Source organism: Tarenaya hassleriana, unplaced genomic scaffold (genome assembly GCF_000463585.1).
Source record: "Tarenaya hassleriana unplaced genomic scaffold, ASM46358v1 Cleome268, whole genome shotgun sequence".
In the NCBI taxonomy this organism is placed as follows: Eukaryota; Viridiplantae; Streptophyta; class Magnoliopsida; order Brassicales; family Cleomaceae; genus Tarenaya; species Tarenaya hassleriana.
This window is the reverse complement of record NW_010965929.1, coordinates 95,416-109,396: the sequence shown is the minus strand read 5'-3', so window position 1 is coordinate 109,396 and position 13,981 is coordinate 95,416. Positions and strand designations below refer to the sequence as shown.

General features: G+C 42.2%; 1 pseudogene; it reads right to left on the bottom strand.

Moving 5' to 3' along the window:
• Positions 1-296: 296 nt before the first annotated feature.
• Positions 297-13,981, bottom strand: part of LOC109116827 — a 19,272-nt pseudogene continuing 5,587 nt past the window's right edge.

Genomic DNA, 13,981 nt, shown 5'->3' with positions numbered 1-13,981 from the left:
TCATAAATGGAAATTGTCTTTCATCCTTTCTGATTCACCAACGACTAGCTCATGTTTTGGCAAGAAGATGATCTGATTTTCCATGCCATTTGTTAGCTCACGAATCTTCCTTACTTGTGTTGATGATGAGGCTCAAAATCTTGGCTAATTCCCTTATTTGTTATTGCAGATTGATGATGTGTCTTTGAGGTGGAAATTTACCTAAATTTGAACCCTCTTCTTCATGTGGAGACTTGTCCTTATGGATATGAAGTGCTGGTTCGAAATAGGCAAGTCTCCAAGGGGTGAATTAGCTCTCATTCTCGGCCAAGGCAAGGCCGAGAACCATCCTTTCTAAGCTGAGCTCCTTCTCGTTTGCCCCATTCGTCTTGTAGGTTGTCCATTGCTTCCACGAATGTGTTGATTCTATCCTTAGTGTGTGAGCCTTGGTCTGAATGCGTAGATTCATAGATTGTCTCTCCTTGTCCGGTTCCATCCTCGGCTCCATTGTGCTTCTCGCAGCTTCCTAGCTCGTCGAAAGTTGGGACGTTCATCCATTCATCGCCCAACTTGTCCATGTTGATGTTTGATGATTTCTGGGCTGCATCAACTATGGAGTGGCCAAAACCTTATATGTTTTGCAGGAACACTTTTATTGGCCACACTTGAAACGAGATGTTGAACAAAACTGTGCAAGATGCATCGTTTGCAAAAAGGCGAAATCTAGACTTCAACCACATGGTTTGTATTCTCTATTGTCGATTCCTAGCCACCCATGGACTGATATTTCTATTGATTTCGTAATTGGTTTGCCTAGGACCAGATCTGGAAGGGATTCAATATTTGTTGTGGTTGATATTCAAAGATGGCTCATTTCATCTCATGTCATAAAACTGATGATGCATCTCATATAGCTTCATTGTTCTTTAGGAAGATTGTATGTTTGCATGGCATGCTTAGGACTATAGTTTCAGACCGTGATGTGATATTCTTGAGTTACTTTTGTAAAACGTTGTGGTCTAAGCTAGGAACTAAGCTCTTGTTCTCAACGACATTCCACCCGCAAACCGATGGATAGACTGAAGTTGTTAATCATACATTGTCTGCTTTGCTTCGTTATCTTGTGAGAAAGAACTTGAAATCATGGGAAGATTACTTGCCTTATCTTGAGTTTGCATATAACCGATATGTGCACTCGGCTACTAAATTTTCATCAATTGAAATTGTTTATGGCTTCAAACATCTTTGTTTGCGCTTATTTATGTTTATTTTGCTAAATTTTATGTATTGTTCTTTATAAATAGAGATCAAAAATCAGATTGTAGAAACAACTTTGAAATATATTTTGAGAGGTTTCTCTTAGAGTTCTTTTAGAACTAATTTCTAAACTTATCGGATCTTCATCCGTGGCGTCCAATCTTGACTTATCAAGTGTTGATTTCGCATAACACTTGTGGCGTCTTCGTTCACCCTGCGTTTCTAAACCAGGTTCACTCGGGGTTTGTCGTGGACTTGACTTTGAATGCCTTAGAATCATCATGAAAACTTGAATTTGCATATTCCTTAGTGATTTTCGTCATGGACTTGGACTGCAACATTTGGGCCTTCATTTTGGGCTCTCCACACTTGAAATCATGTTGAAAATGGACTGGACTTGTATATGACTTGATCCAAGATTATTTCCCATATGTTTTTGGCCCAAACATTCAAGAAAAAGGCCATTTAGAGCAGCTTGGAGTTCTCTTGATTTTGACCTCGTCATTGGTCCATTCGAGAAGACGAGATGATCTGCATTGCTATCCTGCTCCGCATCATTCCCCTCCTCTTGAAAAGGATTTGCCCTCAAATCTGCTTCTGTATCTGCATGGAAACGAGTTAAGTCACTAACGTTGAATGTTGAACTAATGTTATACTCACTCGGAAGGTCGATCTTGTAGGCGTTGATGTTGATTCTCTGTCCAGCTCCTCTAGGCATCAACTTTGATTTTCGCTCTTTTGGGAACCTTTCGTTGCGCATATAAATCCATACCCAATCTCCAGGTTCGAAAATCACTTCCTTTTGTCCTTTGTTGGCCTGCCTTGCGTATTGCTCTGTCCTCTTCTTAATATTCAGCTTGGCGGTCTCATGAATCTGCTTAACAAACTTAGCCTTTCTTTTTCCATCAAGATTAGCATGCTCAGAACATGGCAAAGGAATCAAATCCAATGGAGTCAAAGGATTAAAACCATAAACAATTTCAAAAGGCGAAAAGTGAGTACCGGAATGAATCGATCGATTGTAAGCAAATTCAACATGAGGTATGGATTCTTCCCAAGTCTTAAGATTCTTTTTCACAATGGAACGCAAAATAATGATAGAACACGATTCACAACTTCAGTTTGCCCATCTGTTTGTGGATGGCAAGTTGTAGAGAACAACAACTTAGTCCCAAGTTTTGACCATAACGTTTTCCAAAAATAACTCAAAAATTTGACATCACGATCAGAAACAATGGTCCTAGGCATGCCATGCAGTCGAACTACTTCACAAAAGAACAAAGAAGCGATATTAGATGCATCATCAGTTTTGTGACATGGAATGAAGTGCGCCATTTTTGAAAACCTATCCACAACCACGAAAATCGAATCTTTACCAGTTTTTGTCCTAGGTAAACCAAAAAAAAAGTCCATGGATATGTCGGTCCACAGCTCACTAGGAATGGGCAGAGGAGTATACATACCATGCGGTTGAAGTCGAGACTTAGCCTTTTTGCATGTAATGCATCCACCACAGATCCTTTCAATATCTCGTTTCATGTGAGGCCAAAAGAAATGTGCCTGCAAAACTGATAGTGTCTTTGTTATCCCGAAATGTCCCATTAATCCACCACCGTGAGCTTCTCTAACATGCAATTCTCTCATGGAACAGTTAGCCACACAATGTTTATTTTCACGAAACAAATAATCTTCACGCCGAAAGAACTTTCCACTAGCAGATAACGCACAAGATTCATACACATCTCTAAAATCATGATCATTACCGTAAAGCTCTTTGATGTGTTCAAACCCTAGCATCTTAGCATCAAGAGTAGAAATCAGAACGTACCTCCTTGACAATGAATCGACAACGACATTTTTCTTACCTTGCTTACACCGAATGACATACGAAAATGTCTCAATGAACTCTACCCACTTTGCATGTCGTTTGTTCAATTTGTGTTGCCCTTTCAGATGCTTCAAAGATTCATGATCAGTGTGAACCACGAATTCCTTCGGTCACAAGTAATGTTGCCATGTTTGCAAAGCGTGAACCAACGCGTAGAGCTCCTTGTCATAAGTTGGATAGTTCAGCGTTGCTCCACTTAGTTTCTCGCTGAAGTACGCAATTGGTCATCCTTCCTGCATGAGAACAACTTCTATCCCAACACCTGAGGCATCACACTCAACATCAAAAGTTTTAGAAAAATTAGGTAATGCTAACAAAGGAGAGTTAGTCAATTTTTCTTTCAGCAACTCGAACGCTTGTTGTTGGTTTTCTCCCCATCGAAATCCAACATGCTTCTTGATTACTTCAGTAAGTGGGACTGCAATTGTGATGAAGTCCTTCACAAACCTCCCATAGAAGCTAGCTAAGCCATGAAAGCTTCGAACTTCTCCAACACCTTTAGGACTCGGCCAATCTCGAATTGCTTGTACCTTTTCTTCATCAACTTGAATTCCTTGTGCACTCACCACAAAACCTAGAAACACAAGCTTATCCTTGCAAAAAGCACACTTTTCCAGGTTAGAAAATAACTTCTCTTGTCTCAAGCTAAATTTCATGTATTGTTCTTTATAAATAGAGATCAAAATTCAGATTGTAGGAACAACTTTGAAATATATTTTGAGAGGTTTCTCTTAGAGTTCTTTTAGAACTAATTTATGAACTTATCGGATCTTCATCCGTGGCGTCCAATCTTGACTTATCAAGTGTTGATTTCGCATAACACTTGTGGCGTCTTCACTCACCCTGCGTTTCTAAACCAGGTTCACTCGGGGTTTGTCGTGGACTTGACTTTGAATGCCTTGTAATCATCATGAAGACTTGAATTTGCATATTCCTTAGTGATTGTCGTCATGGACTTGGGCTGCAACATTTGGGCCTTCATTTTGGGCTCTACACACTTGAAATCATGTTGAAAATGGGCTGGACTTGTATATGACTTGATCCAAGATGATTTCCCATGTGTTTTTGGCCCAAACATTCAAGAAAAAAGGCCATTCAGAGCAGCTTGGAGTTCCCTTGATTTTGACCTCGTCATTGGTCCATTCGAGAAGACGAGATGATCCGCATTGCTATCCTGCTCCGCATCATTCCCCTCCTCTTGAAAAGGATTTGCCCTCAAATCTGCTTCGGTATTCGGAAGATCGATCTTGTAGTCGTTGTTGTTGATTCTCTCCAAAACTTGAAATGGTCCAGCTCCTCTAGGCATCAACTTTGATTTTCGCTCTTTTGGGAACCTTTCCTTGCACATATGAATTCATACCCAATCTCCAGGTTCGAAAATCACTTCCTTTTGTCCTTTGTTGGCCTTTTTTGCGTATTGCTCTGTCCTCTTCTTAATATTCAGCTTGGCGGTCTCATGAATCTGCTTAACAAACTTAGCCTTTCTTTTTCCATCAAGGTTAGCATGCTCAGAACATGGCAAAGGAATCAAATCCAATGGAGTCAAAGGATTGAAACCATAAACAATTTCAAAAGGCGAAAAGTGAGTACCGGAATGAATCGATCGATTGTAAGCAAATTCAACATGAGGTATGGATTCTTCCTAAGTCTTAAGATTATTTTTCACTTTGGAACGCAAAAGTGATGATAGAACACGATTCACAACTTCAGTTTGCTCATCTGTTTGTGGATGGCAAGTTGTAGAGAACAACAACTTAGTCCCAAGTTTTGACCGTAACGTTTTCCAAAAATAACTCAAAAATTTGACATCACGATCAGAAACAACGGTCCTAGGCATGTCATGCAGTCGAACTACTTCACAAAATAACAAAGAAGCGATATTAGATGCATCATCAGTTTTGTGACATAGAATGAAGTGCGCCATTTTTGAAAACCTATCCACAACCACGAAAATCGAATCTTTACCAGTTTTTGTCCTAGGTAAACCAAAAACAAAGTCTATGGATATGTCGGTCCACAGCTCACAAGGAATGGGCAGAGGAGTATACATACCATGCGGTTGAAGCCGAGACTTAGCCTTTTTGCATGTAATGCATCCATCACAGATCCTTTCAATATCTCGTTTCATGTGAGGCCAAAAGAAATGTGCCTGCAAAACTGATAGTGTCTTTGTTATCCCGAAATGTCCCATTAATCCACCACCGTGAGCTTCTCTAACATGCAATTCTCTCATGGAACAGTTAGCCACACAATGTTTATTTTCACGAAACAAATAATCTTCACGCCGAAAGAACTTTCCACTAGCAGATAACGCACAAGATTCATACACATCTCTAAAATCATGATCATTACCGTAAAGCTCTTTGATGTGTTCAAACCCTAGCATCTTAGCATCAAGAGTAGAAATCAGAACGTACCTCCTTGACAATGAATCGACAACGACATTTTTCTTACCTTGCTTACACCGAATGACATACGAAAATGTCTCAATGAACTCTACCCACTTTGCATGTCGTTTGTTCAATTTGTGTTGCCCTTTCAGATGCTTCAAAGATTCATGATCAGTGTGAACCACGAATTCCTTCGGTCACAAGTAATGTTGCCATGTTTGCAAAGCGTGAACCAACGCGTAGAGCTCCTTGTCATAAGTTGGATAGTTCAGCGTTGCTCCACTTAGTTTCTCGCTGAAGTACGCAATTGGTCATCCTTCCTGCATGAGAACAACTTCTATCCCAACACCTGAGGCATCACACTCAACATCAAAAGTTTTAGAAAAATTAGGTAATGCTAACAAAGGAGAGTTAGTCAATTTTTCTTTCAGCAACTCGAACGCTTGTTGTTGGTTTTCTCCCCATCGAAATCCAACATGCTTCTTGATTACTTCAGTAAGTGGGACTGCAATTGTGATGAAGTCCTTCACAAACCTCCCATAGAAGCTAGCTAAGCCATGAAAGCTTCGAACTTCTCCAACACCTTTAGGACTCGGCCAATCTCGAATTGCTTGTACCTTTTCTTCATCAACTTGAATTCCTTGTGCACTCACCACAAAACCTAGAAACACAAGCTTATCCTTGCAAAAAGCACACTTTTCCAGGTTAGAAAATAACTTCTCTTGTCTCAAGCTAAATTTCATGTATTGTTCTTTATAAATAGAGATCAAAATTCAGATTGTAGGAACAACTTTGAAATATATTTTGAGAGGTTTCTCTTAGAGTTCTTTTAGAACTAATTTATGAACTTATCGGATCTTCATCCGTGGCGTTCAATCTTGACTTATCAAGTGTTGATTTCGCATAACACTTGTGGCGTCTTCACTCACCCTGCGTTTCTAAACCAGGTTCACTCGGGGTTTGTCGTGGACTTGACTTTGAATGCCTTGTAATCATCATGAAGACTTGAATTTGCATATTCCTTAGTGATTGTCGTTATGGACTTGGGCTGCAACATTTGGGCCTTCATTTTGGGCTCTGCACACTTGAAATCATGTTGAAAATGGGCTGGACTTGTATATGACTTGATCCAAGATGATTTCCCATGTGTTTTTGGCCCAAACATTCAAGAAAAAGGCCATTTAGAGCAGCTTGGAGTTCCTTTTATTTTGACCTCGTCATTGGTCCATTCGAGAAGACGAGATGATCCGCATTGCTATCCTGCTCCGCATCATTCCCCTCCTCTTGAAAAGGATTTGCCCTCAAATCTGCTTCGGTATTCGGAAGATCGATCTTGTAGTCGTTGTTGTTGATTCTCTCCAAAACTTGAAATGGTCCAGCTCCTCTAGGCATCAACTTTGATTTTCGCTCTTTTGGGAACCTTTCCTTGCACATATGAATCCATACCCAATCTCCAGGTTCGAAAATCACTTCCTTTTGTCCTTTGTTGGCCTTCCTTGCGTATTGCTCAGTCCTCTTCTTAATATTCAGCTTGGTGGTCTCATGAATCTGCTTAACAAACTTAGCCTTTCTTTTTCCATCAAGGTTAGCATGCTCAGAACATGGCAAAGGAATCAAATCCAATGGAATCAAAGGATTAAAACCATAAACAATTTCAGAAGGCGAAAAGTGAGTACCGGAATGAATCGATCGATTGTAAGCAAATTCTGTTGGGGTTCCCTTCGGGTTCCTAGCATGCGATCTCATCGATCTAGGGTTTGGATTCTAGGTTTCACGCAGCGGAAGGAAAGATCTAAACCTAGCCAAACGTCACACAAAACCAATTGTGCAATAACCCGAACAATCGTGTATATCGTCGTGGGATTCGAATACTTACCTCGTTCTTTCAAGATCTGGAAGTATCAATCGATCCAGGGCCTGTTTTAATCACCGAGAGTTGAAAGCACAACTCCTCTACACGTATCCACACCGGCGGGATGAATTCCAACGCTTTGGAACGTATCTGCTAGGATTCGTGAAGAGAAAAACCGATGTCCTTGACTTGGAATCGATATTCCAATCACTAGAACTCAAAATCAAGCTTCTCTAAGCTCTCATCAGAATCTAGGACGTCTGAGGTTCTTATTTTAGGGTTTGTGGCGGCTCTCATATTAATTAGGATTGCCCAAAACCCTTAAAACGCGAAAAAGGAAACTTTCCCCGAAAGTCGGACCGTCCGGTCTAGGTCGTGGACCGGACGGTCTGGCTTTTAACGTAGAACGGACGGTCCGTTTTTACTCGCAGAACGGACGGTCTAGATGCCGGACCGTCCGGTCCAGATCTGGAACGGACGGTCTGGCGATCGCGGAACGGACAGTCCATTTCTACTGGAACGGACGGTCCGAAATGGCTGGACCGTCCGGTCCATGTCTGGACCGGACGGTCTGACCATCTGGAACTCTTCCAGATTGCTCCGTCGTTCCTTTCTCGCGTTGTTCTCTTCACGTGTGATCCATCCCTAATGGTGTGTGACCCTGTAGGCCCATTCGAAGTGGTAGTGGCTTCGGAAACCCTTTCCCGAACCACAAGTCATGGTTAGCCTCTAGCAAGACGCCATGACCACCCACCTAGAATAGAGTTAGAGGTGATCTAACAAAGCCAGCAATAGTTCAAGTTCTGATCCTTTGTCTCACGATGTCGTATGTTGAACAAGGGCATGGTATGAGCCACCCTTCAAGTTCAACCGCTTACTCGTCTAGGCAAACCGACTGATAAAATAGATGTACATTCATCTATAGCGTGGCCACGCATTTTCACAGTCCGATTTCCACGAGGGGCCCAGCGACATCTCTCCTGCGTAGGAGGTGACAAGTCCCGTATTGCATGTCTACTATCTGCATATGATTCGTGAACGTATCTGAGCAACGCCGTTATGATCATCCGGTTAAAGACGACGTTTGACGCAGTCAAGACACGTCACTCCTCATATCAGATACTCTAGACATCTCAGGTCTGAGGATCCAAGAACGAACCGCTGTATGAGATTCAAGTCATGACTCATGTCCATGTGACAATCTCATGCGGGTCATCCAGTAACTCGTTCCAAACGAGAACCCATGATTGTGATTTGCATCTAATGCATATGATCATAATCATCTATCACACATCATGCTGGTCTTAATTCATCATTGTTCCCACAATGATAACTGACCAGGAAATTTAGAATCATCTGCAATGATTCAAGGATATTTACCGTAATATAACAAACATGCAAATCATATAACGGGAAAAGTAATGCATTCATAAATCAATGAATCAATACAAAGTCAAAATGTCATATCACGGATCATCCTAGAGCATCACAACCAACAATCTCCCACTATGCTCTATGATCTATCCTACAAGCATCTAATCTCCATACCCATAACATGACCATCATGCTTTGACGAAGGGAGAGGCTTCGTCAACGGGTCGGCAATATTATCATCTGTCGACACTCTACTTATTTTCACGTCTCCTCTGTCGATGATTTCCCTAATCAAGTGAAATCGCCTGAGTATGTGTTTGGATCTCTGGTGTGACCGAGGTTCCTTTGCTTGTGCGATCGCACCATTGTTGTCACAATACAAGTCAATGGGATCTGCAACGCTAGGAATGACCCCCAGGTCTCCCACAAATTTCCTGATCCAAACAGCTTCTTTACCTGCATCCGATGCTGCTATGTACTCGGCTTCTGTAGTCGAATCTGCAACGGTTGGCTGTTTGGAACTCTTCCAACTAATAGCCCAACCGTTTAGGCACAAAACGTAACCTGACTGCGATCTGAAGTCATCTCTGTCGGTTTGGAAACTAGCATCGGTATAACCCTTTATAGCGAGCTCGTCTTCCAATCCGCCATATACCAAGAACAAATCCTTAGTCCTTCTCAAGTACTTAAGGATGTTCTTGACCGCAATCCAGTGAGCCTCACCTGGTGTAGACTGATATCTACTAGTCATACTCAACGCATGGAAACCTTTCCCGAACCACAAGTCATGGTTAGCCTCTAGCAAGACGCCATGACCACCCACCTAGAATAGAGTTAGCAATAGTTCGAGTTCTGATCCTTTGTCTCACGATGTCGTATGTTGAACAAGGGCATGGTTCGAGCCACCCTTCAAGTTCAACCGCTTACTCGTCTAGGCAAACCGACTGATACGTATCTGAGCAACGCCGTTGTGATCATCCGGTTAAAGACGACGTTTGACGCAGTCAAGACACGCCACTCCTCATATCAGATACTCTAGACATCTCAGGTCTGAGGATCCAAGAACGAACCGCTGTATGAGATTCAAGTCATGACTCGTGTCCATGTGACAATCTCATGCGGGTCATCCAGTAACTCGTTCCAAACGAGAACCCATGATTGTGATTTGCATCTAATGCATATGATCATAATCATCTATCACACATAATGCTGGTCTTAATTCATCATTGTTCCCACAATGATAACTGACCAGAGAATTTAGAATCATCTGCAATGATTCAAGGATATTTACCGTAATATAACAAACATGCTAATCATATAACGGGAAAAGTAATGCATTCATAAATCAATGAATCAATACAAAGTCAAAATGTCATATCACGGATCATCCTAGAGCATCACAACCAACAATCTCCCACTATGCTCTATGATCTATCCTACAAGCATCTAATCTCCATACCCATAACTCAGAAGCCAGACGTTTCACGTAAACGTCACATCCCCAAATCTTCATGAATGCTAACCTGGGACGCTTCCCAGTCCATATCTCATATGGAGTCTTCTGAACCGACTTTGTTGGACAGTTGTTCAGTATAAGCGCTGTTGTTTCCAAAGCATATCCCCAGAAGGATTTAGGAAGATCGACCTGACTCATCATAGACCGTACCATATCTAATAGGGTCCGGTTCCTCCTCTCAGACACGCCATTCCACTGTGGCGTTCCAGGTGGAGTCAGCTGTGAGACAATCCCACAATCTGCCAGATAGTCAGTGAACTCTTGGCTCATATACTCGCCACCTCGATCAGATCGAAGCAACTTGATCGTCTTGCCAAGTTGGTTCTGTACCTCGTTTCTGAAAATCTTGAACAATTCAAGCGTTTCAGACTTATGTCTCATCAAGTAGACATAACCGTACCTACTGAAATCATCAGTAAACGTAACAAAGTACAGATAACCTCCTCTAGCGGGAGAGCTCATAGGACCGCATACATCACTATGTATGAGTTCTAGCAACTCTGTAGCCCGTTCTCCTTTTCCAGAAAAAGGAGATTTTGTCATCTTGCCCATCAAACAAGAATCGCACGATTCAATTGACTCATAATCAAAAGAATCAAGAAGTCCATCAGAATGAAGCTTCGCTATGCGTTTCTCGTTGATGTGGCCAAGTCGACAATGCCAGAGATAGGTCGGATTTAAGTCGTTCGGCTTAAACCGCTTGGTACTAACATTATAGATCGACCTGTATCCAGATGGTTCATCTTCCAAAATATAAAGGCCATTAAACTGGTAACCTTTACCATAGAATAAATCGCCTCTATAAATGGACAGACATTTGTTCTCAATAACAAATCTGAAACCATCTGAGTCTAAGCATGAAATCGATATGATGTTCCTACTGATGGCAGGTACAAAATAACAATCATGCAGCTCCAATACTAGGCCAGAAGGTAAAGTCAGATCATAAGTCCCGACGGTTAATGCAGCAACTTTTGCTCCATTCCCGACACAGAGATCTACTTCTCCCTTTGCCAATTGTCTACTTCCTCGCAGTCCCTGCACATTTGCACAAATGTGCGAGGCACATCCGGTATCTAATACCCATGAAGAAGAAGTACACAAGTTGGCCTCTATAATGAAGATACCGGAAATTGAAGCTTCTGCAAGCTTCTTCTTCCTTTGATCTTCCAGGTAGAGTCTGCAATCTCTATACCAATGCCCAATGGCATGACAGAAATAACACTCTTCCTTCTTGGGTTTGGACTTAGGCTTAGTGACAACACTTGTCAATTTCCTTTTGCCCTTACCTTTGGAACGCTTCCTCTTGCTGGAACTCTTTCCAACAATCACCATATCATTCTTCCCTTGGCTCCCAGCTTTCTCTTGGAATGACATATTCAACTGATCATCCATCAATGAATTGTCCATGTCATCTAATTGCTCACGCAATTCCGAAGACATCTTTCCAAGCATCAAGCTGGACACGTCCAGATCATTATCCTCATGCTTCCAATAAGCATCAATGATCGATCCAGAAGCCTTGGTTAGAGGCTTATCCTTCATAAGGATAGATCGCATGGTGAGATTAACCAGATTCCTGCAACAGATATACACTACAGAAAAAGACAAACAAACAGACAGAAAATATGCAAGTCACTTAGTACACTTACTATCACAGATAATAGATGCAATATGACAGGCTCCCACTAAGAAAAACACCCTCAATGAGTTTCCAAGTGAGCTAGGATCCATATTTCACATGCTTTTGAGTCAGCTAGGGCATGACGCTCAAAACCATGCTATTTAGGTAGACAACACTTTGTCAATCACATCCTATGTGATTCCTAGATGAGTATGGGATAGTGATACGCTATCACTGCATGTTCCTCATCCCATCCTTACCATTAGGTCCAAGTCCGACTTGATAACCCAATTCAAGCTCAACCATATTTGAGCTATGAGAATCACGATTTCTCCATACTGCCTCACCAAGATAGTCAGGCACGCTCAGCTAGGGCATGACCCGTAACCATGACGATCGAGGCCTTGACAGTTGCTCTGCTAATGGGCGGTAATAGCTTGAGATTTCAAAATTGAGGCTTCATTTGTCTTGAACACCAGGATACCTTGACTGAATTCAAGTCATTCCAGTCAAGTTGTTCTGATCAGCTCAGATGAACTACTCTTAGTTCGTTTGAGGTGTCTATATATAGAATCTCTTGGCCAAACAACATTTGTTTGCCTTAGATTCGATACCAGAACCCTCTCAATATCCTAATTCAGATATTTGATTCGAGACAACGATTGCACAATCAAAACTCTGAATTCTGGATTGTCATCAAGCTTGGTCTTATGTGAGGCTTTGATTCTAATTCTGATAATCGATCCAACACAACAATTGTTCGATCAAAATCTGAATTCTGCAGAATCACGGATTGTCCAAGGTCCAAACCGACCGTCGGTTTAACTTTGGAAAAACCTGAACACTGGAACGGACGGTCCAGAGAAACACGTGGACCGTCCGTTCCAGCAATCCAGAACGGACGGTCTGCCTCTAATGGTCTGTCCGTTCCAGCAAGCCAGAACGGACGGTCTGTCGAAACACGTGGAACGTCCGTTCCAGAAAGCCAGAACGGACGGTCTGCATCCGTGGAGCGTCCGTTCCAGACCTTCTGGAACGGGTGACCGAATGCAGACCGACCCCGAATACCGAACGTTCCATCAGACCCAGACCGAACGGTCCGAAGACCAGACCGGATGGTCTGTCAAACGTGATCCGAACCCCTCTTATAGTCATCGGTCCAGACCGGTCGGTCCAACCCTTGGACCGTTCGGTCTGACCTAATTTGACCTAAAAGGAACAACCGCCGTCATGCGTAGACCGATCGGTCTACACTCTAGACCGTTCGATCCATGCGACGGACAGACTTCGGATCTCGGTTTCGGGTCCCGCAAACTAGGGTTTTCATCCCCGTTTCGACGCACCATCAAGCCTCCCAAGAACCATAGCTCATCCATGCATCATTCAACAATCAAAATCATCAAACAAACATAGATCTCATGTTTACATGCATTCTAACCATTAAAACCATGAAAACATGCATAGATCTATAGTCTACATGCATTCTAACAATTAAAGACATGCAAACCTGCAAAGATCTATTGTTCACATGCATCTTAACAATTAAAATCATGCAAACAAGCAACAGGCACGGCGATATACAGAGAACCAGGCTCTGATACCACTGTTGGGGTTCCCTTCGGGTTCCTAGCATGCGATCTCATCGATCTAGGGTTTGGTTTCTAGGCAAACCTACAAAGATCTATTGTTCACATGCATCTTAACAATTAAAATCATGCAAACAAGCAACAGGCACGGCGATATACAGAGAACCAGGCTCTGATACCACTGTTGGGGTTCCCTTCGGGTTCCTAGCATGCGATCTCATCGATCTAGGGTTTGGTTTCTAGGTTTCATGCAGCGGAAGGAAAGATCTAAACCTAGCCAAATGTCACACAAAAACCAATTGTGCAATAACCCGAACAATCGAGTATATCGTCGTGGGATTCCAATACTTACCTCGTTCTTTCAAGATCTGGAAGTAGAATGCATTACTTTTCCCGTTATATGATTAGCATGTTTGTTATATTACGGTAAATATCCTTGAATCATTGCAGATGATTCTAAATTCCCTGGTCAGTTATCATTGTGGGAACAATGATGAATTAAGACCAGCATGATG